The sequence below is a fragment of the Ranitomeya imitator genome, chromosome 3 (genome assembly GCF_032444005.1).
Source record: "Ranitomeya imitator isolate aRanImi1 chromosome 3, aRanImi1.pri, whole genome shotgun sequence".
Classification (NCBI taxonomy): Eukaryota; Metazoa; Chordata; class Amphibia; order Anura; family Dendrobatidae; genus Ranitomeya; species Ranitomeya imitator.
This window is the reverse complement of record NC_091284.1, coordinates 668,503,826-668,525,443: the sequence shown is the minus strand read 5'-3', so window position 1 is coordinate 668,525,443 and position 21,618 is coordinate 668,503,826.

Below are 21,618 nucleotides of genomic sequence, written 5' to 3'. Positions count from 1 at the left end.
ACTTTTAAGGAATGATCAATGTGCAGATCTACAGTTTTCTATGGACATAACCACTCGGCAGACTCAAACCTCCTGCATATTTACATGTAAATGAATATAGACAGATTATAAGATAAATATTTTATTTTTTCATATGACCAAAGAGCAAAAAGGTTAAGCTTGGTATAGGGAAGTGGGGACTCAGGAATAGCAGGAACATGGTGCTGGTGTAGTAAAGGGGCCTGTGGCTTTCTTTGAAAACTCTCTGCTATGAACATCCACAGCCCAAACATCATCTCTTTTTTTTTTTTTTATCTGGGGGCTGGGAATCTTTACCAACAATTACAGCAAGGGATTTTTACTGCAGCTTGAATGTTGTAAATTATTTTTTGTAAATGAATGTTTGATTTATAGCTAAGAGTACATTTTTATCCATTTCATCAAATAAATGTTTTTGTTCCTATAAGAATGAAGCAGTGTCTGTTGTATTCCTTTCTTGTTCCAAATGGTAACTGGTTGTAAGTACGACTTCAGAAGTCAATAGGAAAATAGCTATGGGCAAATAAACAATGAAGTCACTATACAAGGTGTTCAATGTTATTTCACTGGTGATGAATACACTTCTCATACATAGTCTGGTCCTTTATGTAGTAACATGGATGCGAAACATGAACGATAAAGAAGCAAGAGAGCAATTATTGGAGAAAGACATCATGGTTGGAAGAATGGAAGGAACAAGGCAAAGAGGAAGACCAGCAATCTGATGGCTTGATACAATCAAGATAACAGCAGAGAAGACAGAGGTGGACCTATCTAGGCTTGCAAAAGATCGACCTTTCTACCGAGCGTTCATCAATTTGGCAAGGCTTGAGATCAAGCTGAATGCTTTTAAAGAATTAAATGATCCTCAGCATCTGAGGAAATTGAACAAATGGTCTCTGGGCATTATAATACATCTACAGAATTTAGAGAAGTGGTTGTCTAGTTTCAGAAGTTTTTTTTCCCATAATGTCTAGTGTATAGTTATCAGTATAATAAAGATATAATTATGTCTTAGTCATATAGATGTAAAATATGACAGTTTTATGGACCTTTTGTTCTCCAGATAGCTGTGTTTTCTATAAAGGTAATGGCAATCATAGCATCAAATGAAGCATGTTGCATGAAAAACACAGACTGTGTAGAAATTCAGCAGTATAGACATATATGAAAAAAACAAAATTGGAGTACTATACAATGTGTAAATAGTATTAAAAAAATCTTTATTTATTCCCTTAACCCCCAAGGGTGGTTTACACGTTAATGACCGGGCCAATTTTTACAATTCTGACCACTGTCCCTTTATGAGGTTATAACTCTGGAACGCTTCAACGGATCCTGATGATTCTGACATTGTTTTCTCGTGACATATTGTACTTCATGATAGTGGTAAAATTTTTGCTATTACCTGCATTTATTTGTGAAAAAAATGGAAATTTGGCAAAAATTTTGCAATTTTCCAACTTTTAATTTTTATGCCCTTAAATCACACATATATGTCACACAAAGTACTTAATAGGTAACATTTCCCACATGTCTACTTTACATCAGCACAATTTTGGAACCAAATTTTTTTTTGTTAGGGAGTTATAAGGGTTAAAAGTTGACCAGCAATTTCTCATTTTTACAACACCGTTTTTTTTTTTTTTTTAAAGGACCACATCAAAGTGACTTCAAATGTGAGGGGTCCATATGATAGAAAATACCCAAAAGTGACACCATTCTAAAAACTGCACCCCTCAAGGTGCTCAAAACCACATTCAAGAAGTTTATTAACCTTTCAGGTGTTTCACAGGAATTTTTGACATGTTTAAAAATAAAAAAATAGGGATTTTTATGTACTCACCGTAAAATCCTTTTCTCCGAGCCATTCATTTGGGGACACAGACCGTGGGTGTATGCTGCTGACACTAAGTGAAACACAGAAAATTAGCTCCTCCCCTGCAGTATACACCCTCCTGCTGACTCTCAGCTAACCAGTTCGGTGCAAAAGCAGTAGGAGATCAATAACAACATATGAGCGTATAGCATGTCACATTACATATGAGAGTATAGCATGTCAAATTATAAAACTAGCACAAACTAATAATAGGGAGGGAGCGGTGTCCCCCAATGAATGGCTTGGAGAAAAGGATTTTACGGTGAGTACACAAAAATCCCTATTTCTCCTTTGCCTCATTCGGGGACACAGACCGTGGGACGTCCCAAAGCAGTCCCTAGGTGGGGACAACATCAGATCAGGCCGGTGTAACCGCTACTTACAAGTGCGTTATCGTGGCCTGCAGAGTCCGCCTGCCCAGACTCACATCTGTGGAAGTGTGGGAATTATAGTGCTTCAAGAATGCATGCGGACTGGAGGAATTCGCAAGCTTGCGGCCGTGCTTGCCGACGTCTGGTGTCTAGAGCCCTCAGACAGGGAGATAGGCTGACATCTAGCACGGAAGGACTCCTGGATGGTGAAAAGAATCCACCAGGCTAAGATGGCTGATGAAACGGCTAAACCCTTCCTGTGACCGTCAAGAAGCCGTCTTACCATCGAGAAGCCCAAGTAAAGAGTCCAACCTATGGAAGGACGCCGTCCTCGATACATACCCACTCGGAGCACTCACTTCTTCCAGATTATGGAGAACCCAATCCGTTTTGAGGACTGGAGCCGAAAGAGATGAGAGACGGACGATGCCCCTGCGACAGTGGGAATACAATACCACCTTGGCAACGAGGAAAGGAGATGGCCTGAGGGAGACCTTGCTTTGATGGTAATAAGGAAAAAAGTCTAAAAGAACAGAGCGGCGAGCTCTGAAGACTCATCAGGATGACAGGAGCGCAGAGAAAAAAGGGGAGCGACCTTCCCTGATAGTAAAGTCTGTCCGGATCAAAAAAGGAGTCTACTGTAAGATCCCCAGGACCATTAAGGTCCCATAGATCTAACGGTACGCGGTAGGGAAGAACTACAGGTGAAGACTCCCTGCTAGAAATTCCATATTTGCAGTTTTGTCGCAATAAGACGGAAAAATACTAGTACGGCAAGCGAGAGAACCTGACATTGTCAGTGCGGGTGTTCCTGGATCACTGGGGCCCTTCCTGCTTCCAAAAAGATCTCAGAAGTAGTGGAAGAGGGGTTATCGAAATTGGTACCATGGAAGAACAGAGCATCACTGCGATGGTCTTGGATCTTGAGGTCAAACCATGAACTGGAGTACATTGGTGTTCAATTTAGGACGCCATCCGACCTACATCTGGAGTACTCCAGTGAAGGCAGATCTGATGGAAGACTTCCGAGAGAAGTTCCCACTCACTTGAGGAGAAAACCCTGACTGCTGAATATGTCTGCCGCCCAGTGTTCTACTCCAGGGATATGTACTGCTGAGATCACCGAGTGATAGATCTCGGCCCATCAGAGAGTGCGAGGTACCTCGGCCATGACGCTTGACTGTGGGTACCTGCTAGAAGGTTGACGTATGGTGCAGCCGTGGTATTATTCAATTGAAGACGGATGGTTGACCTGCCTGAAGGCAGTGGACCTGCTGTAGGATTAGCCGTACCGTTCGGATCCCCAGAGCAATGATCGGGAGAAGACTGGCATTGGTATTCCCTAATAACCATTGGACCAGGAGAGGGCTCTGGATGAGGAAAGAGCTCAGAGACTGCCCCTTGAAAGCCTGATTGACTTGCTGAAAACAAGCGGAGCGAAAGAAAACTGCTTCCATTGTCGTCTTTTTCCCCAGAACCCTCCTAGCGAATTGAATGAACCGAGGGAATGAGCGATCAAGTGCATGAGCTCCTTGTTGAAGGGCCACGACCTTGACTCGAGAGAGGATTACCATCCTTCTTGTGCAGGATCATCCTCAAAAAGGAACTGCTGGGCTGGGAATGAGGAAAAACTTGTCTAAGTTTAGCTGCTAGCCCAAGTGAGAGGGTATTGCAAGTGATATAGATGACTCAGCGTAGTCCCGGAAGAGCGGCTAGAAAGTCGACCAAATAGGGCAGGACGACCATGCTTCTAGGGTGCAAGAGGCACATGACAACCGCCATGACCCTTGCGACCACTCTGGTGCGGTAGCCAGGCCGAAGGGCAAGGTCATGACTTGAAAATGCTGTTCGCAAATGGAAGGCGAAGGGATTATTGTAGAGGGGAAAAATAGGAATGTGAAGGTAAAAAATCCCGAATGTCGATGGATGCCAGAAACTCCACATTTTTCTGTAGAAATAATGGCTGAGCGGAGGAACTCCATTTGAAAAAGGAGGAGCTTGTCAAAGGTTGTTAGAAGTTTGAGGTCCAGGATCGGTCTTACTTTTGATTCCCCCTTTTGGAACCAAAATCCCTTAGATCTAGACTATCCTGGACAACGCTTCCACTGCTGGTTGGGTCTGTAGAAAAGATATGAACCCTTGTTAGGCTCCCGCTCAGAAGATTTGATTGGCCAGCTGTACTGTCTTCGGGGAAAGGTTACTTGTGTGAATCAAAGTAGTTAAGATCTCTGACCATGAGACTTGGTCCAGCAACCCATGTGGCGGCTAAGGAAGGGTAGAGCGCTGAACCCAAAGCCACAAGACGGAACGAACCAGATTTGCCATCCGACCGTCTGTGGTATTTTAAATGATGATACATCGGGCAGGGACACTGGTAGGTATACACAAGAAATTCTACCCGGTTAGTCTGCCAAGTGGCAGAATGCGGGGCTGCATCCAGCAGGTCAGGAAAAAACAGTCTCTTGCCATCGTTGTGCAGAGTAGAAAATTAGGAACCCTCGATCCACCATCCTCTTAACAGGGAGGAATCGTCCACTTTCTTGCATCAGCCGCTAAATAGTGGTGATACAAAGGGGGGTGCTCGGACGCCAGGGCAGGTTGTCTGGCGATAGGCCTGGATGCAAAAGAGGATACATGGAGGCGACACTGCATGTGCTCGTCTGTTGATGGTGTGTGTGTGTGTGTGTGTGTGTGTGGAGAATCGGTGCCCTTTAAAGGACCCGTCGCCATGAAAAATCAGACCAGGTATGGCATCCCATGTAGAGGCTTCTGACCAGAGAACCGCTCGTCAATTTGTTGATGATATAAGTAGGCAAGTCCCTCTTTTTCTGAAGCTCTGGCGATCCAAGGCAATATCTGATCCATATTCAGAGCGTTGTTCTCAACAAATCATAGGGGAGAGATCAGGAAATGAAAACTTCCGTTTTCTAGACGCCTGTACATTTTTCTAGAATACTTGTGGCCCCTGCTAGCCGACGGCTCCCATTGTAGGAGAGGGACCATGTATATCGGTCCTGCGAGCACTCCGAGCCACAGAGGGTTCACAGAGGGATTCAATCTCTTGGTCAGAGAAACCATGGGTTGCGGTTAGTGACAAAGTCCACTGAGGGGGACTAGGTATTCTGAGATAACCGGGATCAGCGGCGGAGGGCTCCAGAGCTCAGTTAGGGTGACCAGCTTTGGATTGAACATGTGCCCTTAAGACCAGTGAATACTGGTCATGCGCCTTTAAGACTAGGGAAAACTGGTCGTGCGCCTTTAAGACCAGGGAATACTGGTCTTGTGCCTTTAAGGGGGCATACGGTTTATGTGCCTTTAAATGGTCATGTGCCTTTAAGAACCAGGGCCTACTGGTCATGTGCCTTTAAGAACCAGGGCCTACTGGTCATGTGCCTTTAAGAACCAGGGCCTACTGGTCATGTGCCTTTAAGACCAGGGCATACTGGTCATGTGCCTTTAAGACCAGGGCATACTGATCATGTGCCTTTAAGACCAGGGCATACTGGTCATGTACCTTTAAGACCAGGGCATACTGTGCTTTTAAGACCAGGGCATACTGGTCATGTGCCTTTAAGACCAGGACATGCTGGTCATGAGCCTTTAAGACCAGGGCTGTTGTGAATTCTGTTTTCGAACTCCCTCCTGTGGTCATGAATGGTACTTCGGCGAGTTCTGTCCATGGACTCCCTCTGGTGGCTGGAGTGGAGCTGCTGCTTCTGAGGTTACTTCCACAGGTGACGTAGTTTATTCTTTGGCTGGCTGTTCTATTTAACTCTACTCAGATCGTTACTCCATGCCAGCTGTCAATGTTCTTGTACTGGTTCAGTTCGCTCTTGGATCTTTCGGGTGACCTGTCTACTCCAGCAGAAGCTAAGTCCCTGCTAGCTAATTATTTGTTCATTGTTTCCTTGTCCAGTTGGCTATCATGATTTTGTCTTGCTAGCTGGAAGCTCTGGGATGCAGAGTGGCACCTCCGCACGAGTCGGTGCGGAGGTCTTTTTGCACACTCTGCGTGGTTTTTTGAAGTTTTTTGTGCTGACCGCAAAGATACCTTTTCTATCCTCAGTCTGTTTAGTAAGTCTGGCCTCCCTTTGCTGAAACCTGTTTCATCTCTGTGTTTGTGACTTTCATCTTAACTCACAGTCAATATATGTGGGGGGCTGCCTTTTCCTTTGGGGAATTTCTCTGAGGCAAGGTAGGCTTTATTTTCTATCTTTAGGGCTAGTTAGCTCTTAGGCTGTGAAGAGGCGTCTAGGTCGTGTTATGTACGCTCCACGGCTATTTCTAGTTGTGTGACAGGATTAGGGGTTGCGGTCAGCAGAGTTCCCACTTCCCAGAGCTTGTCCTGTGTGAGTTTAACCATCAGGTCATTCCGGGTGCTCTTAACCACCATGTCCATAACACAGGGCATACTGGCCATGTGCGTAAGACCAGGGCATACTGGTCACGTGCCTTTAAGACCAGGGCATGCTGGTCATATGCCTTTAAGACCGGGGCATTTTTCAAGGATTACGCCAGAGGTGAAGCCCCTTGAGGGGAACTAGGTACTCTGGGAAGAGCCGGGATCGGCGGCGGTGGAGGGCTCCCGAGCTCATTTGAACTAAGGACTCTGGGAAAGGTGACCGGCTTCTGGCTGGTCATGACTTAAAGAGCAGAGAATGCTGGTAATGTGCCCCTTTTAAACTAGGGAACCTTTAAGACCAGGGAATGCTGGTCATGTGTTTTTTACAAAGCCAGGGAATGCTGGACATGTACGTATAAGCCCAGCGACTACTGGGCATGCGTCTTTAAGACCAGGTAATGCGGACATGTACACTTAAGACCTGTGCCTTTAAGACCGGAGCTTGCAGGACAACCAGAGATTGCAGGTCTTAAGTATTAAAAATAGGGAACGCTAGTCCCTTTTTGCTGCCGGGGTGCGGAGGGAGGATTTTCCTTACCGAGATTCTGAGTCCCCCTTCTGGAATAGCGTGGTCTTCAGCGCTGAGTGGAAGATGGCCGCCGAGAATAGAGCTCTCGTCCTGAATGAGAGGCGCCTGAATAGGGGAGAGGAGCCTGAAGCGCGGACTAGCAAGGGCGGAGATCCAGGTTGCGGCCTACACAAAACCCGAAGCCGGGGGCTAAATTCTTGCAGCCAGCCGGCGCCGAACGAGGGAAAAAAAAAAACGCCGGATGCGCAGAGCCCTCCAACTGCTCGAGTCCCGGCACTTACCCCAGTATGCAGCTTTGTTCAGCAGGTCAGAAGGTAGAAAAGAACCTGTGCTGTTGCTGCTGTTTGGACGGTGCCGGGATAAGAAAAGTCCTCAATCCATCGTCCCCTTTAGCAGGGAGGTGGAGAGGAACCGTCCGCCTCCTTATACCATCCGCTCTTGGTCCGGTCAAATGGGCGCCTCTGGTCCGCTGCAGCGCCTCCCATCTTCATTCCAAGACGTCCTCTTCTGATCTTCAGCCATGGCTCCGGCGCAGGCGTACTTTGTCTGCTCTGTTGAGGGCAAAGTACTGCAGTGCGCAGGCGCCGGGCCTCTCTGACCTTTCCGGCGCCTGCGCACTGCAGTACTTTGTTCTGCCCTCAACAGGGCAGACAAAGTACGCCTGCGCCAGAGCAGTGGCTGAAAATCAGAAGAGGACGTCTTGGAATGAAGATGGGAGGCGCAGCAGCGGACCAGAGACGCCCATCCGACCAGACCAGCAGCAGGACCGCCCCTGGGTGAGTATAATCTAACGTCTTTTTCTCCTCTTTCAGGTAACATCGGGGGCTTATCTACAGCATTCCAGAATGCTGTAGATAAGCCCCTGATGCCGGTGGGCTTACCTCACCCGCGATTTTCGGGGTGACAGGTTCCCTTTAATAGTGGTGGTGCTGTGGGGGCTGCTCGGACGCCACGCTGGAATGTGCCTCTGAACAGCCGAGGGTAAAACCTGGTGGGCAGGGCTGAATGTCTGGCAATAGGCCTGGCTGCAGAAGAGGATACTGGAGGTGACACTCCAGTGCTCGTCTGATAAGGGAGGGGGGAGATCGGTGCCCTTGAAGGGGCCCGTCGCCCCTAGAATCAGCTCAGGCAGTGGCTTCCCACGTCGCAGGAGAGGATACGGAGAGATGAAACTCCCGTGCTCGCCTGTTGTTGGTTCGGGGAGATCGGAACATGAAAGAATCCGTCGCCCCATTCATCCATTGTAAAAGGTAAAAGTAAAGAGAGTTCTTTAGGTCTGAATAGCAGACCAGTCCGTGTGCCTCCTACGGACAATAAGCAAGAACTGGTTAGCTGAGAGCCAGCAGGAGGGTGTATACTGCAGGGGAGGAGCTAATTTTCTTTGTTTCACTTAGTGTCAGCCTCCTAGTGGCAGCAGCATACACCCACGGTCTGTGTCCCCCAATGAGGCGAAGGAGAAATGAACATTTAACTTTTTTTTCACAAAAATTTTTACTTCAGCTCCAATTTGTTTTATTTTACGAAGGGAAACAGGAGAAATTGGACCACAAACATTGTTGTACAATTTGTCCTGAGTACGCTGATATCTCATATGTGGGGGTAAACCACTGTTTGGGTGCACGGCAGAGCTCGGAAGGGAAGGAACGCCGTTTGACTTTTCAATGAAAAATTGCCTGGAATTGAGATGGGATGCCATGTCGCTTTTGGAGAGCCCCTGATGTGCCTAAACATTGAAACCCCCCAACAAGTGACACCATTTTGGAAAGTAGACCCCCTAAGGAACTTATCTAGATGTGTTGTGAAAACTTTGAACCTCCAGGTGTTTCTCTACAGTTTACAACGCAGATCCGTGAAAATTTAAAAAAAAAATTCACAAAATTTGTTTTTTAGCCCCCAGTTTTGTATTTTCCCAAAGGTAACAGGAGAAAGTAAACCCCAAAAGTTGTTGTCCAATTTGTTCCGAGTACGCTGATACCCCATATGTTGGGGTAAACACCTGTTTGGGCGCACAGGAGAGCTCGGAAGGGAAGGAGCACCGTTTTACTTTTTCAATGCAGAATTGGCTGGAATTGAGATCGGATGCCATGTTGCGTTTGGAGAGCCCCTGATGTACCTAAACAGTGGAAACCCCCCAATTCTAACTGAAACCCTAACCCAAACACACCCCTAACCCTAATCCCAACCCTAACCACAACCCTAACCACACCCCTAACACGAACATGCCCCTAACCTCAACCATAAATGTAATCCAAACCCTAACTTAAAGGGAACCTGTCACCCCGTTTTTTCAGTAGGAGATAAAAATACCGTTAAATAGGGCCTGAGCTGTGCTTTACAATAGGGTATTTTTTGTCCCGATTCCCTACCTATGCTGCCGAAATACCTTACAAAAGTGTCCTTTTTCACCTGTCAATCAGGCTGGTCAGGTCAGATGGGCGTGGTCATTCTCCCCCACATCTTGCTTATGTTCCCGTTGGTGGCGTAGTGCTTCTCGCATGCGCAAGTGCCGAATGCACTGCGCAGCTGTAGAAAAAGAGCGCGCTCGCCGCTATTCAGCGGTTTCTCGGTGGGCGCGGCCATCTTCCTGAGGCCGCGCGTGCGCAGACGGAGTCTCCTGCTTCCCGGGGCTTCAGGAAAATGGTCACGGAATGCCGCGCGTGCGCAGATGGACATCGCGGTGGCCATTTTCCTGAAGCCGAGTTCGAACTCGGCTTCAGGAAAATGGCCGCCGCGATGTCCATCTGCGCACGCGCGGCCTCAGGAAGATGGCCGCGCCCGAGAAACCACTGACTTTTTCTACAGCTGCGCAGTGCATTCGGCACTTGCGCATGCGAGAAGCACTACGCCACCAACGGGAACATAAGCAAGATGTGGGGGAGAATGACCACGCCCATCTGACCTGACCAGCCTGATTGACAGGCGAAAAAGGACACTTTTGTAAGGTATTTCGGCAGCATAGGTAGGGAATCAGGGGACAAAAAATACCCAATTGTAAAGCACAGCTCAGGCCCTATTTAACGGTATTTTTATCTCCTACTGAAAAAACGGGGGTGACAGGTTCCCTTTAAGCCCTAAAGGAAAAATGGAAATAAATACTTTTTTTTAACTTTTATTATGTTTCCCTAACTAAGAGGGTGATGAAGGGGGGGGGGTTGATTTACTTTTATAGCAGTTTTTTTAGCGGATTTTTATGATTGGCAGCCGTCACACACTAAAAGACGCTTTTTATTGCAAAAAAAAACAAAAACAGCTATTCATTAATTTCTTTTGGGGGGGAGCGTTTATACGTTCCACATGTGGTAAAATGGATAAAGTATTTTTTTTCTTCGGGTCAGTACGATTACAGCAAAACCTCATTTATATCTTTTTTTATGTTTTGGTGCTTTTATACGATAAAAACTTTTATATAAAAAATAATTATTTTTGCATCGCTTTATTCTGAGGACTATAACTTTTATTTTTTCTTTGATGATGCTGTATGGCGGCTCGTTTTTTGCGGGACAAGATAACGTTTTCAGCGGTACCATGGTTATTTATATCCGTCTTTTTGATCGCCTGTTATTCCACTTTTTGTTTGGCGGTATGATAATAAAGCTTTGTTTTTTTGCCTCGTTTTTTTTTTTTTTTTTACGGTGTTCACTGAAGGGGTTAACTAGTGGGACATTTTTATAGGGCGGGTCATCTGACAGGCACTGCAGGGAGGCTTCCCGGCGCCAACTCTGAGCAGGCGCTTGGAAGCCACCTCCCTGCAGGACCCGGAAGTCCCCCCGTGGCCATTTTGGATCCGGGCCTGCAGGGAGGAGGTGGTAGGAGACCCTCGGATCAACGCAATCACATCGCGTTGCTCCAAGGGTCTCAGGGAAGCAGGAATGGAGCCCCCTCCCTGCATGATGCTTCCCTATGCCGCCGGAAGGCTGCGATCATCTTTGATCGCAGTGTGCTGAGGGTTAACGGGGGTCACGGACTGCTCCTGGAACATAGTGTCAGATGTCAGCTGCGATAGCTGACACCCGGCCGCTCTTCCCCCGTGAGCGCGTCCGATTGACTATGACGTACTATCCCCTCACTGGGAATTAAGTCCCAGGTCACCTCGACGGGATAGTTTGTCATATAGGATAATGGGATAAAGGGGTTAAACAATTATACGTACATATTGAAAAAAAAAAATCACTATTCACAAACAATAGCAAAAAAAAAAAAACGACACATGACCCTAGTAAGAAGCATGGGTCCAAAGCATATGCAATCATGGTAAAAAAAAAAATCATGGTAGTAGTCAAGGAACAAGCTGATCGCCGAGACACATGAACACCATGGCAGCAAAACACAGATAATCAAAAAAAATCAAGGCAAGTGCAATTTCAATATAACTATGCTGCCGTGATGTAGTATCAGAGACTAGGGTTGAGCGACCTTGACTTTTTTAGGGTCGAGCCGGGTTTCGCGAAACCCGACTATCTCAAAAGTCGAGTCGAGTGAAATCGGCCGATTATGGCGAAAAGTCGAGGATCGACCGAAACACGAAACCCAATGCAAAGCCAATGGGAATTATAATTTTTTTTTTTTTTTTTTCCTCTCTCTCTCTCTCATCCATCGCTGAACTGAAAAGCTGGTGTTACACAGTGCAAATCGCTACAGCGCACAAGCGACAACATGGCGATGGGCGTCCACGCCCCTAAGACCTATGTCATCACTCTGCCCACGCTCCTTCATTGGCTGAAAAAAAATGGCGCGAAAGTCGCGTACCGCATGGCCGACCCCACACAGGGATCGGGTCGGGTTTCATGAAACCCGACTTTGCCAAAAGTCGGCGACTTTTGAAAACGAACGATCCGTTTCGCTCAACCCTATCAGAGACCAGACCATCTGAGACCTGCTACAGGGTATTCACTCAAAGTATCATGGTTATATAGCAAGTCAAAGACAACAGTCCAATTGTGTACATCAGTGCTTACCCATGATGTAGGTGTAAGTATGCCGAGGAGCCAGGCACAATCCCGATGCGCGTTAGCTTTAGGGTATGTTCCCAAGTTGCGATTTCCTACGGATCTGCAGCGTTTTTTTCTGCACAGATCCGCTGCAGATCCGGTAGTGATTTACAGTACAATAATAATCTAATAAGAATCTTTATTTTTATATAGCGCTAACATATTCCGCAGCGCTTTACAGTTTTGCACACATTAACATCGCTGTCTGTTATGAGCAGGTGATTCAGAACCACAATGGACCTAGTGGTTAAGAGCACACAAAGTGACCTGATAGTTACTAACATAGGACGAGCTCTGAGACGTGGGAACTCTGCTGACCGCAATCCCTAATCCTATCATACCACACTAGAGGTAGCCGTGGATTGCGCCTAACGCTCCCTATGCAACTCGGCACAGCCTGAGAAACTAACTAGCCCTGAAGATAGAAAAATAAGCCTACTTTGCCTCAGAGAAATTCCCCAAAGGAAAAGGCAGCCCCCCACATATAATGACTGTGAGTTAAGATGAAAATACAAACACAGAGATGAAATAGATTTTAGCAAAGTGAGGCCCGACTTACTGAATAGACCGAGGATAGGAAAGATAGCTTTGCGGTAATCACAAAACCCTACAAACAACCACGCAGAGGGGCAAAAAGACCCTTCGCACCGACTAACGGTACGGAGGTGCTCCCTCTGCGTCTCAGAGCTTCCAGAGAGCAAGAAAAACCAATATAGCAAGCTGGACAGAAAATATAGCAAAGAAAAGTAACACAAGCAACTTAGCTTATGCAGGGCAGACAGGCCACAAGAACGATTCAGGAGAGAGCCAGACCAATACTGGAACATTGACTGGAGGCCAGGAACAAAGAAATAGGTGGAGTTAAATAGAGCAGCACCTAACGACTTAACCTCGTCACCTGAGGAAGGAAACTCAGAAGCCGCAGCCCCACTCACATCCACCAGCGGAAGCTCATAGACAGAACCAGCCGAAGTACCACTCATGACCACAGGAGGGAGCTTGACCACAGAATTCACAACAGCTGTCCCCGTTGGGGCTCGCAATCTAAATTCCCTAATAGTATGTCTTTGGAATGTGGGAGGAAACCAGAGTACCCGGAGGAAACCCACGCAAACACGGGGAGAACATACAAACTCCTTGCAACATGTGCATATACCCTTATCCTTTTTTGATAAAGCTAACATAAAAATGCGAGTCTGGCTCCTCGGCATACCTACACCCACATCATGGGTAAGATTGTCTCAGCACAGGGACATTTTCTTTAGTTAACCCCTTCCCGACCTTTAATGCAATTTTATGCATCATGAAAACCTGTGCCAATCCGACCTATGACGCATATGCGTCATGGTCGGATCGCGCTCCTGCAGGCCAGGTGAAAGGGTTAACTGTAATTTCACCTGACCTACAGGCACAGGGGGAGTTCTACTTGAGCCCAGGGGGGTGGCTTCGCCCCCCCCGTGGCTACAATCGCTCTGATTGGCTGTTGAAAGTGACGTTTCACTTTCACTCAGAGCGATAGTAATATTTCACCAATGGAAATTGGTGAAATATTACAATCCAGCCATGGCCGATGCTGCAATAGCATCAACCATGGCTGGAGATCGCGATCTGCCCCCACCCCCCCACTGATCTCCTCTCCGCCCAGTCATTAGCTGTCTTCCGTTCCCCTCCGTCCTCCTATCCGCTCCCCCCTAGTACGATCTCCCCCCCCCCCATCATACTTACCGACCTCCCATGTCCCTCCCGATGTCCGTCCGTCCGTCTGCTCCATGGGCACCGCCATCTTGCAAAATGGCGGGCGCATACGTAGTGCGCCCGCCGAATCTGCCGGCCGGTAGATTCGTTAAAAGTACATTTTGATCGCTGTGATAGAACAAAATAACAAAAAATTATAAATAAACCCCCTCCTTTATCACCCCCATAGGTAGGGACAAAAATAAAATAATTTTTTTTCCCCCATTAGGGTTAGGGCTAGGGTCAGGGTTAGAATTAGGCTATGTCCACATGGTGCGAATCCGCTGCGGATTTGTAGCAGTTTTCCATCAGGTTTACAGTACCACGTCGTAAACCTATGGAAAACCAAAATCCGCTGTGCCCATGGTGCGGAAAAGCCGGATTACGTTCCGGTAATGCTCTTTTAATGAGTCCACGACAGCACCCCACATGAGAGAGAGAGGGATCCGCCCATAGGAACAGGAAACCTACAGAATAAAAGGAGGCGGTCCCCTCTCCTCCTCAGTTTAGTTACAGAGTATAAAAAGGGGAACCGCAAAAGTGTTAGTATTCATTCTTATTCAGTCACATAAATTTCTTAACTCTATACAACCATTATTTGTGACCTTAAAGGAAAGAGCTGTGCATAATTTAGGGAGGGTAATACATGGGTGCTGTCGTGGACTCATTAAAAGAGCATTACCGGTACGTAATCCGGCTTTTTACCCTTCGCCACGACAGCACCCCACATGAGAGATTTTCAGAGAGTCATTATTTGGGTGGGATTACTGTATTAAGAACAGCTCTACCAAAGGTCAGATCAGAAGACGTGGACAGATCAAGTCTATAATGGTTGTAGAAGGTAGAAGGTGTAGACCAAGTTGCAGCCTTACATATTAAATGGATCGGTACATCTGCTTGTTCCGCCCAGGAGGAAGCCATGGCTCGTGTTGAGTGCGCTTTTATACCCACTGGAGGAATCTCGCCTTTTGACGTATAGGCCAAGCAGATAGCCTCTCTGATCCACCGAGATATGGTAGCTCTCGTGACCCCATGTCCTTTCTTGTGGCCCTGAAAGGAGATAAACAGAGCCCTACTCTCCCTCCATGTCTGACACCTTTCTATATAAGTCAGGATGGCTCTTCTGACATCTAAGGTGTGGAACTTATGATGTTCTGGAGTTACAGGTGAATCAAAAAAGGAAGGGAGAAATATTTCTTGTGACCTGTGGTAGGTGGACGCTACCTTAGGGAGGTATGAGGGGTCTGGTTTCAGGACTATCCGATCATGAAATATCAGTAAGAAAGGTGGGTCTACTGATAGGGCCTGGATGTCACTAACCCGTCTAGCTGAGGTTAGGGCTACTAGTAAGGCTACTTTATATGTTAGGATTTTTAAAGGTATTGAATCTAATGGTTCAAATGGAGAGCTTGTTAAGGCCTCTAATACTAGATTTAAATCCCACGGAGGTAGACGGGGAATATGGACCGGTTTACTACGTTCACAGGATTTTATGAATCTGGAGATCCACCTATTAGCTGCTATATTGCATCCATATAGGGCTCCTAATGCCGAGACCTGAACTCTTAAGGTATTTACAGATAGTCCTAACTCTCGGCCTTTTTGCAAGAACTCTAGGATAGGTGTGAGTGGAACTTGCTTAGTGAACGGTACCGTGTAGAAGTCTAAAAATTTATTCCATACCCTACTATATATTAGGGTGGTAGATCTTTTCCTGCTCAATAAGAGGGTGTTTACTAGTTCTGTTGAGAACCCTCTGGAACTTAATAGTTGCCTCTCAAATTCCACGCCGTCAAGTGAAGACCTTTCACTTGCGGGTGGAAAAAGGGGCCTTGGTACAGCAGCTCCTTGTCTGATGGGAGGATCCAAGGATCGCATAGGCACATGGTCTGGAGACAAGAGAACCATGGTCTTTTCGGCCAGAATGGTGCAATGAGGATTACTCTTGCCTGTTCCCTCCTGATCTTTCTGATCACTAGAGGAATCAGAGACATTGGAGGAAAGGCATATGCCAGTCTGAACCGCCAAGGATGGTGGAGAGAGTCCAACATATCTGGGTGATCCCTGGTGTTCAGGGAAGCGAACCTTTGTACTTGCCGGTTGTCTCTTGTGGCAAATAGGTCGATTTGTGGTATCCCCCATGCTTCTGTTATCCTTCTGAATATGGATTTGTTTAAGGTCCATTCTCCTTGACGCAACTCGTTTCTGCTGAGGTAGTCTGCCCTGATGTTCTCTACACCTTTGATGTGCAGGGCTGTTAAGGATGTTAGATGAGCCTCTGCCAGCTGAAAGATGTTTGCAGCTATGGTCATCAGACTTCCTGACTTTGTACCACCCTGACGGTTCAAGTATGCCACTGCGGTGGAATTGTCTGAGTAAATTCTTACATTTGTTCCATGAATCTGCGGAAGAAAATGATATAAGGCACATTCTATTGCTTTTAACTCCTTCCAGTTGGAGGAACATATTAATTCTGTCTGATCCCAAGTATTTTGGGCCAGATTGTCTTCCATATGTGCTCCCCACCCAATAGGGCTGGCGTCGGTGGTAATTATTTTAGACGGGTCTATTATCCATGGCACACCCCGTGATAGGTGGTCCATGTCTAGCCACCAGGATAGCGATTCTAAGACATTACTGGAAAGAGTTATTCTACTTTCTAAATAACCGTCTTTCCCCTGAGCCGACAATACTTCGTACTGCAATTGACGGGTATGGAATTGTGCCCAAGGTACAGCAGGGATACATGATGATAATGACCCCAGTAAGGACATGGCCTTTCTTAGTGTCATGTAGGGTTTGCGTATTGCGTCTGATACCTTTGATTGTATAGTCAACCTCTTTGACTGAGGAAGAAAGCATTTCTGACTTACGGAGTCTAGCTGGATTCCTAGAAATGTCTGAATGGTTTCTGGATTCAGCCGAGATTTTTCGAAGTTGACGATCCAACCTAACTCCTGTAGGGACGAGATCGTATTAGATAAACGAGTTTTACATTGAAGTGCAGAGCTTCCTACCACTAGAAAGTCATCTAGGTAGGGTATTATCAAGGTATCTCGTTGGCGTAGATGAGCCATCACTTCTAGTATCACCTTAGTGAAGACGCGGGGAGCCATAGAAAGCCCAAATGGCATTGCAACATATTGAAAGTGACGAACCTTTCCCTCCAGGGTGACTGCTACCCTTAGGTACTGCTGATGTTCGGCATGTATGGGAAGATGGTAATAGGCGTCCTTTAAGTCTATTCCGGCCATGACACACCTAGGGAATAAGAGTTTTATGGTAGAACTAATGGATTCCATTTTGAAGGTATGATTACGCAGGAAAGAATTTAATTTTTTAAGATTTATGATGGTTCTAAATGAACCATCTGGTTTATTAATCAGGAATAAAGGGGAGTAGAACCCTTTCCCTTTTTGATCCTGGGGAACTTCAATCAGGACTTTCTTAGATAGAAGAGATAGGATCTCTATTTCTAGAGCCCTCTGTTGGTCCTGACCTTTTGGAGATGTTATTATGAAGGAATCCCAAGGGATTCGATCAAATTCTAATTTAAGGCCGTATTGCACAATGTCCAGAATCCACTGGCTGGATGTTATCTGTCCCCATTGGGGAAGAAAAAATTTTAATCTGCCGCCTACTTCCTGGTTAGCGGTATTTACGTCTCGGATTATGGGACCCGCTAAAAAAGGCACCTTTTTGCTTTGGGTCCTTCGACTCCCATCGCTCTCTTTGTTCAAGCGGCTTGTTCCTAGTAAAGGGGCGTCTCCTGAAGGCTCTCCTGTAGGATGGAAGATACTGGTTAGGGAAGCCTTTCTTCCTTTCACCTGCTTTATTCAGGAGTTCATCCAGCGTCTTCCCAAAAAGGAACTCACCCTGACAGGGAATCGCACAAAGTTTTGCTTTAGCTTGTGCGTCCCCCTTCCAATTCTTTAGCCAGAGTGCACGCCGGGCTGTGTTGACTAGGCCGGCTGACCTGGCTGCAAGACGTAGCGAGTCCACTGAGGCATCAGCTAGGAATGCTACTGCTTCTTTAATTTGAGGCAATTTCAGCAGGATAGATTCCCTCGAAGTTTTGCCTCTAATCTGTTCCTCCAATTGCTCCGTCCATACTAGTAGAGATCTTGCAGTACAGGTACTAGATATGGCGGGCCTGAACGCCCCCGTATTGACTTCCCATGACCTCTTTAGTAAAGCTTCTGCTTTACGGTCCAGCGGGTCTGTTAGGACCCCTGAATCCTCCACTGGTAGGACCGACTGTTTGGTTGTGGAGGCTACCGCAGCATCAACTTTTGGCACCTTTGACCAGGTGTTTAGGTCTTCATCGCTGAAGGGATAGCGCCTTTTAGAGGATGATGGTAAAAACCCTCTATTCTGCTTGTCCCACTCCTTTTTGACAATATCTTTGATGGTTTGTATGACGGGGAAGGACCTACGTTTCTTCTGTCCTAACCCCGCAAACATTATGTCCTGTGCTGATTTCTTTTCTTTCCCATCTGGGCACCCCATCGTGCTCCTGACAGATTTTATTAAATTGTCCACATTACTGTTGGGAAGACAAAGTCCCCCTTCAGTCTCGGATGAGCTCGGCTGAGATCCCTCTTCGTCTGAAGAAATACATACACCCTCTGACTCCGAACTAACCGGAGACCGGGACCTGCTAGGCTGACGGGTACTGGCGCTACTTGTCTGCGCCAAACCCTGCATCTCTTCTCGAATAATAGCTCTGACATCTGAGGGAGTCATGATATTTTCCTGCCGTAGAGTTTGCATGATACACTCTGCACACAGTTTTTTGGCATAATCATCCGGGAGGGGCTGCGTACATAAAGCACACTCTTTATGCTTAGATTTGTGTGTCCTTTTCTTAGTCTAGAGGAAGGATACAGGAGGAACATATATCAGCATATAGGAAGAGACTCTTTCAAAAACTCACCCAGTGAAGCTGACAGGTACCGGTTCTGGAGGCGGAATTCGTTTGGTGGTAGAACTCTTCTCTGGAGGTCGGCCACCACTCTTTGTGCTGCTCCTCGTGCTTCTCTCCCTGCTGGGAGAGCGCTGTTGCACTGCGGGCAGGTGCGCTTCGTCGGCCGGTGAAGCCATTTCACACACACCGGCCCGACGCTAGCGCTGCATTTTTAAACTTGCCGCCCATTCTCCTGCCTCCCCGGACCAACCCGGAAGTGCTCCCGCGACTTCCGGGTTAGACGCGCCGCTCTCACCACCATGCGGCCGCCAGAGGCTATTAAGCCGGCCGCTGCAGCGCGCGCGTCCTCACAGTGCCGGCCGGACCTACGGTGACCGGACCCGGACCGTGGATGTTTGGCCAGACGAGGGGGGAGGCTGCAAGCAGGGGCTCCCCCGCCGCTGCTTCTGGTACCGCAGCCCCTGCCGTTCCCACAGAAACCGGCGCAGGCGGGTGCATGGCCCAGGGATCCTCTTCATCTGTAGGTAAGCCGGGTCCCTGTAGGAACAGGAAACCTAAACTGAGGAGGAGAGGGGACCGCCTCCTTTTATTCTGTAGGTTTCCTGTTCCTATGGGCGGATCCCTCTCTCTCTCATGTGGGGTGCTGTCGTGGCGAAGGGTAAAAATACCGAGCGGACACGCTGTGTTGTATTTTCCGCAGCACGTCAATTCTTTGTGCGGATTCCGCAGCGTTTTACACCTGTTCCTCAATAGGAATCCGCAAGTGAAATCCGCACAAAAAACACTGGAAATCCACAGTAAATCCGCAGGTAAAACGCAGTGCCTTTTACCTGCGGATTTTTCAAAAATGGTGCGGAAAAATCTCACACGAATCCGCAACGTGGGCACATAGCCTTAGGGTTGGAATTAGAGTTAGGGTTGGAATAAGGGTTAAGATTAGACTGTGGTTGGGGTTATGGCTAGGGGTGTGTTGGGGTTAGGGTTGTGGTTAGGGGTGTGTTGGGGTTAGGGTTATGGCTAGAGTTGGGATTAGGGTTAGGGGTGTGTTGGGGTTAGTGTTGAAGTTAGAATTAAGGGGTTTCCACTGTTTAGGCACATCAGGGGTCTCCAAACGCAACATGGCGCCACCATTGATTCCAGCCAATCTTGCATTCAAAAAGTCAAATGGTGCTCCCTCACTTCCGAGCCCTGACGTGCGCCCAAACAGTGATTTACCCCCACATATGGGGTATCGGCGTACTCAGGACAAATTGTACAATAACTTTTGGGGTCCAGTTTCCCTTTTTACCTTTGGGAAAATAAAAAAATTGTTGCTAAAACATCATTTTTGTGTCTAAAAAGTTAAATGTTCATTTTTTCTTTCCAGGTTGCTTCTGCTGCTGTGACGCACCTGAAGGGTTAATAAACTTCTTGAATGTGGTTTTGTGCACCTTGAGGGTATGTGCACACGTCAGGTTTTTTTCCTGACAAAATCCTGAGAATTCTGCCAGAAAACCGCGTTTTTTTCGCGCGGATTTCTCGCGGAATTTGCGTGTTTTTTGCGTTTTTTTTTCCAGGAATGTCATTTTTGCTATGAAAACCGCAAAAAATCTGCAAAAAGAATGAGAATGTCCGTTCTTTTTGCGGAATGCGTTTTTTTTGCGGAAAAAAATGCTAACATATGCACACAAAATGCGGAATGCATTCTAAAAGATAGGATGCATAATGTTAGCGTTTTTTTACCGGATTTAGGCCATGTTCACACAGTGCGTTTTTTACCGCGGAACCGCGGCGGTTTTGCCGCTGCGGTTCCGCAGCTGTTTTCCATGCAGGGTACAGTACACTGTACCCTATGGAAAACAGGACACACTGTGCACATGGTCCGGAAATTGTAAAAAAAAAAGCCGCGCTGAATAGCTCCCGGAAAAAAGAAGGAGCATGTCAATTCTTCTTCCTGAACCGCAGCGGTTCTGCACCCATAGACCTCCATTGTGAGGTCAAAATCGCAGTAAAACCCGCAGATCAAAAATATATCTGCGGGTTTTACTGCGATTTGATGTGCAGAACCGCTGCAGCAGGAAGTGCGGGGGAGTGGGCGGAAGTGCGTGGGCGGAGTGTGGCTGCCCCCCCGTGCTCCGATCCCGCCCCCCCGTGCTCCGATGCCCCCCCCCGTGCTCCGATGCCCCCCCCCCCAGTGCTCCGATGCCCCCCCCCGTGCCCTAATCTCCCCCCCTTATACTTACCCGGCGTCCCGGTGTCCGTACGGCCGTCTTCTCCCTGGGCGCCGCCATCTTGCAAAATGGCGGGCGCATGCGCAGTGCGCCCGCCGAATCTGCCGGCCGGCAGATTCGCTCCAAAGTGCATTTTGATCACTGAGATATAACCTATCTCAGTGATCAAAATAAAAAAATAGTAAATGACACCCCCCCACACTTTGTCACCCCCATTGGTAGGGACAATAAAAAAAATTAAGAATTTTTTTTTTTTTTTTTTCACTAAGGTTAGAATAGGGTTAGGGTTAGGGTTAGGGGTAGGGTTAGGGGTAGGGTTAGGGGTAGGGTTAGGGGTAGGGTATTTTCAGCCATTTTAGCCCTAAAAAGCTTCCTAGGAAACACACAGTAAAAAAAGGATAAAAAAACGCATCAAAAAAGGACAAAAAAAGGACCTGCGTTTTCTGCCAAGAGCTGCAGTTTTTTAAAAAAACTGTCCTGAAAAAAAAAGGATGGAAATCCTGAACGTGTGAACATACCCTTATAGCGTTTTTATTGCGAAATTCCGCAAAAAAAAACGC